The sequence below is a fragment of the Chinchilla lanigera genome, unplaced genomic scaffold (assembly GCF_000276665.1).
Source record: "Chinchilla lanigera isolate Chin_1 unplaced genomic scaffold, ChiLan1.0 scaffold00081, whole genome shotgun sequence".
Taxonomy (NCBI): domain Eukaryota; kingdom Metazoa; phylum Chordata; class Mammalia; order Rodentia; family Chinchillidae; genus Chinchilla; species Chinchilla lanigera.
This window is the reverse complement of record NW_004955482.1, coordinates 1,225,985-1,233,381: the sequence shown is the minus strand read 5'-3', so window position 1 is coordinate 1,233,381 and position 7,397 is coordinate 1,225,985.

Sequence of the window (7,397 nt, the reverse complement as noted above, 5' to 3'; positions counted from 1 at the left end):
GGTGGCCACTGGGAGAATCTGCGCCTTAGAAGCCCCGTGCAGGAGCTGAGGAAGCCCAGGCGCCTGCTCTGTCCCTACCCTGAGCCCCATGCCCGCTGTGGTTTCCACAGAGCTGGCAGCAGCCTCGCGCTCCACGTCACGTGTGCAGTGCCAGCAAGGGGGGGATCGCAGTGGCCTGGGTGCCAGGCACTGTGCCGGAGCCGAAGGAACTGGTGCTTCTCAGGAGAAGAGCAAACGGCCAAAAGTAAGTGAAGAAAATGTTCAGCATCTCCAGCCTTCGGAAAAATGCAAGTGAACTACACAGAGGTCCCATCTCACCCATCAGAATGCTATCACCAAAATCCAAAACCCAAGCTGCAAGTGGTGGTGCACGCCTGTAATCCCAGACTTGGGAGGCTGAGGCAGGAGGATCATGGAGAATTCAAAGTCAGCCTGGGCTACACAGCAAGACCCTATCTCAAAAAAACAAAGAAAGAAAGAATACAAAAAAACAGCAAGTTAAAAAAAAGTGCCGGGGAGGAGGGAGCGGGGAGAGCGCTTGGACACTGTTAGTGGGGTGGAAATGAGCACAGCCACCACGGAAATCAGTATGGAGATCCCACAGAAGACTAAATCTGAGCCCCACACGGCAGCACAGGCCTGTAATCCCTGCACTTAGGAGACTGAGGCAGGAGGACCATCAAGAATTCCAGGCCAGCCTGGGCTACAGAATGAAACCCTGTCTCAAAAGAACACTAAACCTGTGTTGTGGTTACTTTTCTCTTGTTGCTGAGACAAAGTACCCAATGCCCAAAATTAAGGAAAGAAAGGTTTCTTTAGCTCACAGGCTGGAGGTTTCAGTCCATACTCGGCTGGCTCCAAGGCAGGGTGGCAGGGCACAGGGGCAGCACTTCAAGGCCACACAAGACAGCAAAAGCAGCAAAAGCAAAAAGGGGGGAAACAAGCCTCCTTTCCTCCCCGATATTGTAAGCAGGCTCCTCCCACCCAGGGTGCTTGTAGCACTCACACCTTCTCCATGCTCTCCTCTTGCACAGGCTCAGGATGAATACAAAGTAAGGGCTCTGGCCCCTGCTGAGTCGCTTAGTTACCTTCTAACTTCTCAAATTGACACAATGACCGGCATCCTAGAGCCCTGAGGGTAGGGCCTTTTCACCCCAGGTTGTGGGTCTGCTGAGTCACTTAGTTAAGCTTCTAGGCTCAAGTTGACACATTGTATCAACCATAACACACATTTGCCCCAGCCGAGCACCCTGGGCTTAGTCCAGCACCCTGGGCTTAGTCTGGAGGTGTTAAAGTCAGCATAGGTTAGCAATACCTGCACACTCATGTTTACAGCAGCACCAGCCCAGGTGCCTGCCTACAGTTGAAGGGATAAAGAAAGCATGGGATGGATGTGATGGAATATTACTCAGCCCTAAAGAAGAATGAAGTCATGTCATTTGCAGAAGAATGGGTAGAACCAGAAACTGTCATGTTAGGTGAAATTACCCAGACTGGGAGCAGAGCTAGCTCAGGTTTTCTCTTATATGAGAAACCCAAAAATTGCTTGCACCTAAATCAATTAATTATACTAAGGAGAGATGTCAGCAAGCAAGGAGATAGACTTCCAGAGACCAGGAGAGGGAGGGGGAGGAGAGGGAGAAGGGGTCATGGATTAAATTGATTAAGATATGTTACATGCATTACCAATTTCCCTAAACCAATCCTACCATTATGTAATATTAACATGCACTAATAAATACATTAAAGTTAAAACTTTTAAAAAGCCAACACAAAGCCGGCTGTGGTGGTGCACACCTATAATCCCAGTACTCAGGAGGCTGAAGCAGGAGGGTCACCACGAGTTTGAGACCAGCCTGGACTGCATAGTAGGACCTTGTCTCACAAAAACCAGAACATAAAAGTAAAATAAAAACCCACATAAATCATTCCCCGTGGAAGTCAAGCGTCCAATCCTGGTCTTGCTGGACTGAAAGCGGAGCCGGGCCTCTGGCAGCTCTGAGGGAGACCCCGTTCCTGTCACTTCCTCCAAGGCCCCCCCCCAGCTGTGCCGCAGTGCGCTCACCCTTCTCTCTGTCTTGTTTTTCCCTGGCCATGGCCAGAAACAGTAACGACCTCTGGGACTCGAGTGGCGGGGGAGGGGGGGTCATTTGGGTCACTCGTGGTGTCTGTCCACTTCAGCCATGGGGTGGTGCCCTCACTGCGAGGGGCACTCGGGCCGGGACACATTTGGGGCCACCACTCACAGACCACAATCCCTGGGCGATTCTGAGACCCTCAGCACACCCATGTGCGGACGAGGAGGACAAGGAGGAGCCGTGGGGTCTCCCAGGCCTGGCTTCCGGGTCAGCACGGCTGGGAACAGTAGTTAGGGCGATGCCGCACTGCCGGCCGGAGGCAAGGTGAGTCCCAGCTCAAAGTGAGGGTCACGCGAAGCCCAGCTGTACCCCAGAGATCCCCGCTAATCTCCAGCTGGGGGCTTCCGGTGTCAGGGGTCGGCTGGTGAAATATCTGCCTGTACTGTTTCCTCAGACACCCCTCGAGGGTCTCCCCTGCACCTGTGGGTGGAGACCAGCCTCTTGGGGCTTGGCAATGCCAATTTAAGAATTGCTATTTGCTCAAACTCTTTATTTATTTATTTTGTTTGTTGTTGAGACAGGGTCCTGCTCTGTAGTTCAGGCTGGTCTTGAACTCACTATTTAGCCCAGGCTGGCCTCGAACTCTTGGCAATCCTCCTGCCTCAGCCTCCCAAGTCTGGGTTTACAGGTGTGCACCACCATGCTCAGCTCATCAAGCTCTTCGGAAGGTTAGTGTGTCTAAGTTTATTTTCAAAAGAGCATTTGTGTTATTCCAGCGCAAGATGTTTCCAATCTTCCTTTTGGTTCACTTCCAGCGGGCTTGGAAAAAATGGGTGCTGAAGATGAAGAGACCTGCAGATCCTTGGCTTGGGATAAGCAAGTTCAAGCTACAGATGCACACAGGTCCCCACCTGCCAGAAACACAGAAGTAGGCCGGAAGGGAGAATACATACACTTCCTTTTCTGCACTGGGCTGGAACCGCTCAGCCACATCCGCGGCCCTCTTGAAGCTTTGCATTTGGGGACAGGGTCTCATGCTGGGTCTCTCAGGCTGGGCTCGACCTTGGCATCCTCTCAGAGGCCCAACCATCACATCCACAAGCCACTCATAGACAAGGGTGAGAATCTGCATGTAAGCCACACAAGTCCTGTACTCTGCGTGTGTGTGCACATGTGCAGGTGTTATTGCAGATGGAACCCAGAACTTCCACGCTGAGTGACATCCCCAACGCTTTTTGATTGGTTGTAATTTTGAGACAGGGTCACACTGAGTGACCAGGTTGCCCAGGCTCGGCTCAAACTTGCCATCCTCCTGCCTCAGCCTCCTAGGGTGCTGAGATTACAGGCCTGGACTACCATACCCTGCTACATCCTCTATCTACTGCACTCTAAATGCTCCTGGTCATCTCTGGATTACTTATGATACCTAATGCGGTGAATCCGCCAGGTACATAGTTGCTCTACTGTGCTGTTTGGGTGATACGAAAAAGGTCCATTTGTGTGTCATACAGGTGCAGTTTTCCCAACTGTTTTACTCTGGATCCGGAGTCAGACCCTCGTGCACGGAGGGCTGGCTGTGTTTCACTTGTTACCAGGCCCATTTCCTGTCTGGCTTTGTCACATGCCCCTGCGGAGCGCTGGAATACAGCGGGTGTCAAACAGATGCTCACTGAGGGTGAGGTGACTGAAGAGCGGAATCCGTATCCTCCCTCACTGCGCCGTACGCTCGTTAGCGTTTCGGGGCTCCGCAGGCAGACAGAAGATTAGAGCCACTGGGGTCAGATGACGGGGTCAAGGGTCAAGGGGTCCCGAGGGTCTGAGGGCCAGCCGAGCCGCACCCCCCACAGCAGCCGCAGCCCAGTCAGGCCCAATGCTGCCCCATCCTAGATTTTCAGAGGAAACCAGGTATCCAGGTTTCTACGTGAAACATCTTAATTTTTTGTTGTATCTGTCGCCGCACCGCAAATCACAGAAGTCAATGCAGCCAGGCACTGGGCGTGTGCTTGCAGTGAGTAGGCGAGTTCAAGTCCAGACAGGACCACAGAGAGACACCCTGCCTCAAACGAAACGATGGCTTCAGCGGCTGGGGGCTCAGTGGAGTGGGACAGCCCTCGCCTGGCACACTCGAGGCCTTGGGATCTCCTCGCAGCACTGCAGAAATGAAAACAGCCAGAAGGGCACGGGCGGGTGCTGGGCATGGAACCCAGGGCCAACTTGCTGCAGGCGAGCGCTCTGCGCGGCCGCACCCAGCCCCGGTGAATGCCCCGCCCTCGCAGCCTGTGTGCGCCAGGCTCCCAGCAGTGCCATACCTGGTCAGGTGTCACCTGCAAGTGTGACACACCTGCACGTAGGTGTGACAGGTGTCACACGGCGGTGCTCACAGCTGGCGGGCCATGCAGGCTCTCACGGGGACCTCAGCTTTCGTTGAAGGAGCCTGTCCGCAGGGCTGACTGCGCTGTGGGCTGGTCACTCGCTCTCCCAAGAGAGCTTGGCAGACCCAAGCCCGAGCTCTGCCCTGTGACCGCACCAGCCAGGGGCTCCCAGTCCAGCACGAGCTCGTGTGCAGCAGACGCGGGCCCGCCTCTGAGCAGAGGAGCACCCAGGAACACAGGGACGTGTTTTAGAGCCCTTATTTATTTTTGAGAGAGGGTCTCACTGTGTAATATAGACTGGCCTTGAACTTGTATAGCCCAGGCTGGTCTGGGAAGCATGGTGATCCGCCTGTCTCAGCCTACCAATGCTGGGATTATAGGCGTGTGCCACCACGCACACCAACCAGTTGTAATTTAAAACAGGACCCTGCCCCAGCCATCCTGAGTGTGAGTTGAGGCAGACCCCCAGGCGCGGGTGGCGTGGACCGCTGACCCGCCTCTCCGTGTGCGTTCTGGGAAAAGCAACCCTGAGCTGGCTGGAGGTCACCTGCATCTCGAGGGGCCCTGCGCTCCTGGGGCTGTAAACTGAGGGTCAGAGAAGGGAACGGGAGAGGGGACGTCTCGCTTGGTGACTCACTGCCGTCTCTCAGCTGCACTGAGAGCGAATCAGATAACAAAGCCTGGGAAGCAGCTTCCTTATTGGTTTGCAAAGTCGCCAAGGTGTACGGGGACCACACGGAAGGAAAGCTATGGCCTGTGTTTGGTAAAGGTCTCAGCCGTCTGCTTCATCATCAGTCGGAGGCGTGACGGAGCCTCGTAAGGTTCCACCAAGCACATGTGTTTAAACCGCACTCGCCCGATGAGAGTTCAACGCCGCTGTCCCCACCTGCTCCGTGTTCAGGAGGGGTCAGCAGTAACGCAGCCGGCAATGCCGCAGCGCTCATGAGCACGTAGTACGCACCAGGCGCCCTTCAGGATGAGAGTGGGGACTTCACTCCTGGTGAGGGAAGGAAAGATAGAGGGCAGGAAGTGAGTAACACAGTGCTTCAGAGAAAAGCCAGGGTGCCCAGTGGCGCTGGAAAAGGGGCCGCTACGCCTGGGTGTGGGAGGAGAGTTACACGGGACACCAGCGAGTGCAAAGGCCCGGAGCAGGCGTAATCTCCACCGAGGCAGGACACAGACAGGCCCTGAGGGTCCCGGGATCCCAAGGGCCCAGGATGGGGTAGGAGAGGTGGGCACCAGCCAGGGGGGAGGATGAGAACACTGCAGGGTGTGAAGAGGGACTTGGCTGGGCTGATGCACGGACGTCCCTTGGGGGTGACCTACTGGAGCTGCACAAGCAGAACCCAACTGCACCAAGTATCGGACAGACCCGGGTAGAGGACTGTGCTTGTCAGTTTGCTGAGACTACACAGAAAGACACAGGAGAGCCTCCGCTTACCGGCAGAAAAGCGCTGCTAGGTGCAGCCGGAGTCAGTCAGTGATCAGCGGGCCCTGGGTCTGAGGGAACCAAACGGCCCCCTTCTCACCGGCCCGGGAGCCAGAGGACGGGGACCAGCCCGGGACCCGCTGGCCCCTAGGAGCGCACCCCAGAGACCTAGTGAGATCTGACGCCTGCACGTGCCAGTAACCCTGACAGGTCGGCTCCGGGGCATCAGGGGTGCGTGGCACCCAAGGACTGCCGATGAGAGCTTCCCACTGAGGACGTCACACGTCGCTCCCCGGTGGGGGTGACTGTCCAGCGGCTGTGTTGTGGAAGGCGCTGGTTTTAAGAAATACACACTGAGGGGCATCTGGGTGCTACTTCCTGTCCAGTGTTCCAGAGGAAAAAATCATACACGTGCACAGTCATGATGTAAGAAATGACACATATGCACACACACATGCCTACAGATGGGGGTGGGATGATAGAATCCAGCTCAAAAAACTAAAGAACAGGAAAATGCAATTAAGGCTGACATTAGAGACTAGGTAGAAAGGTAGGCTGAAAGTCCTTGTAACATTTTTGCAAAATTTTTTCAGTTTTTCTTTTTTAAGAAGTACAGAAGCATTGCCATTCCTTTTGTTTTTTTATTTTTTTGTCTTTTTTTTCCCCTTGTACCAGGAACTGAACTCAGGACCTCAAGTTTGCCAGGCAGGCGCTTACGCTACTGAGTTATATCCCCGGCCCTCGATATACAATTTAAGCTGGTCTCAAACTTGCAGTGATCCTCCTGCTTCAGCCTCTCGAGTGCTGGGTTTACAGGTGTGCGCCACCATGCCCGGCTTTGCTCTTCCTTTTAATGTTACTTTTATTTGAGACAGTGTCTTGCTATGTAACCCAGGATGGCCTTGAACTCATGGCGATCCTCCTGCCTCAGCCTCCAGCGTGTTGGGATTACACGTGCGGGCCACCACTCCCAGCTTGTAACTTTCTTCACATCTGCACATATTTCCCTGTACTATCTGGCTGCAATTTCATTCCTCCCCCCCCTTAAGCAATTACAATTTTTAAAGTGCTGATTAAACAGACTTTCAACATGCGCCAGATGGCAAACAATGAATCAATGCCTCTGTGAACCGCGGGGCCACGGCAGTCAGGGATCTGGAAAGCGCTGGCAGGCAGAACACCGACGCCCGCCACCCTCCTGCCTCGGCCCAAGACCGTGAGCTTCACAAACTGAGTTCAGCCCAGTCGGTCACTCGGGCAGCCAGGGGCAGCTGTGCCGGTGCCAGGGTAGCAACTCCCGGGGGCAGACTTCCCGGGGACGTGTGCGGCGGCGTGCCTCTGCCCGGAAGGCCTCCCAACAGAGGTCAAGTTGGTCTCCCTGGACCTCTCCGCGTCCTGACGCTACCCCGCAGGGGTGCGGACCCTGGCCGGGGTCTCCCGCACACCGAGGCCAGCGTGGTTTGCGTCTGCGACACAGCGGGGCCGGCGCCGCGACCCTCCGGGAGCCCCAAGCCCGCC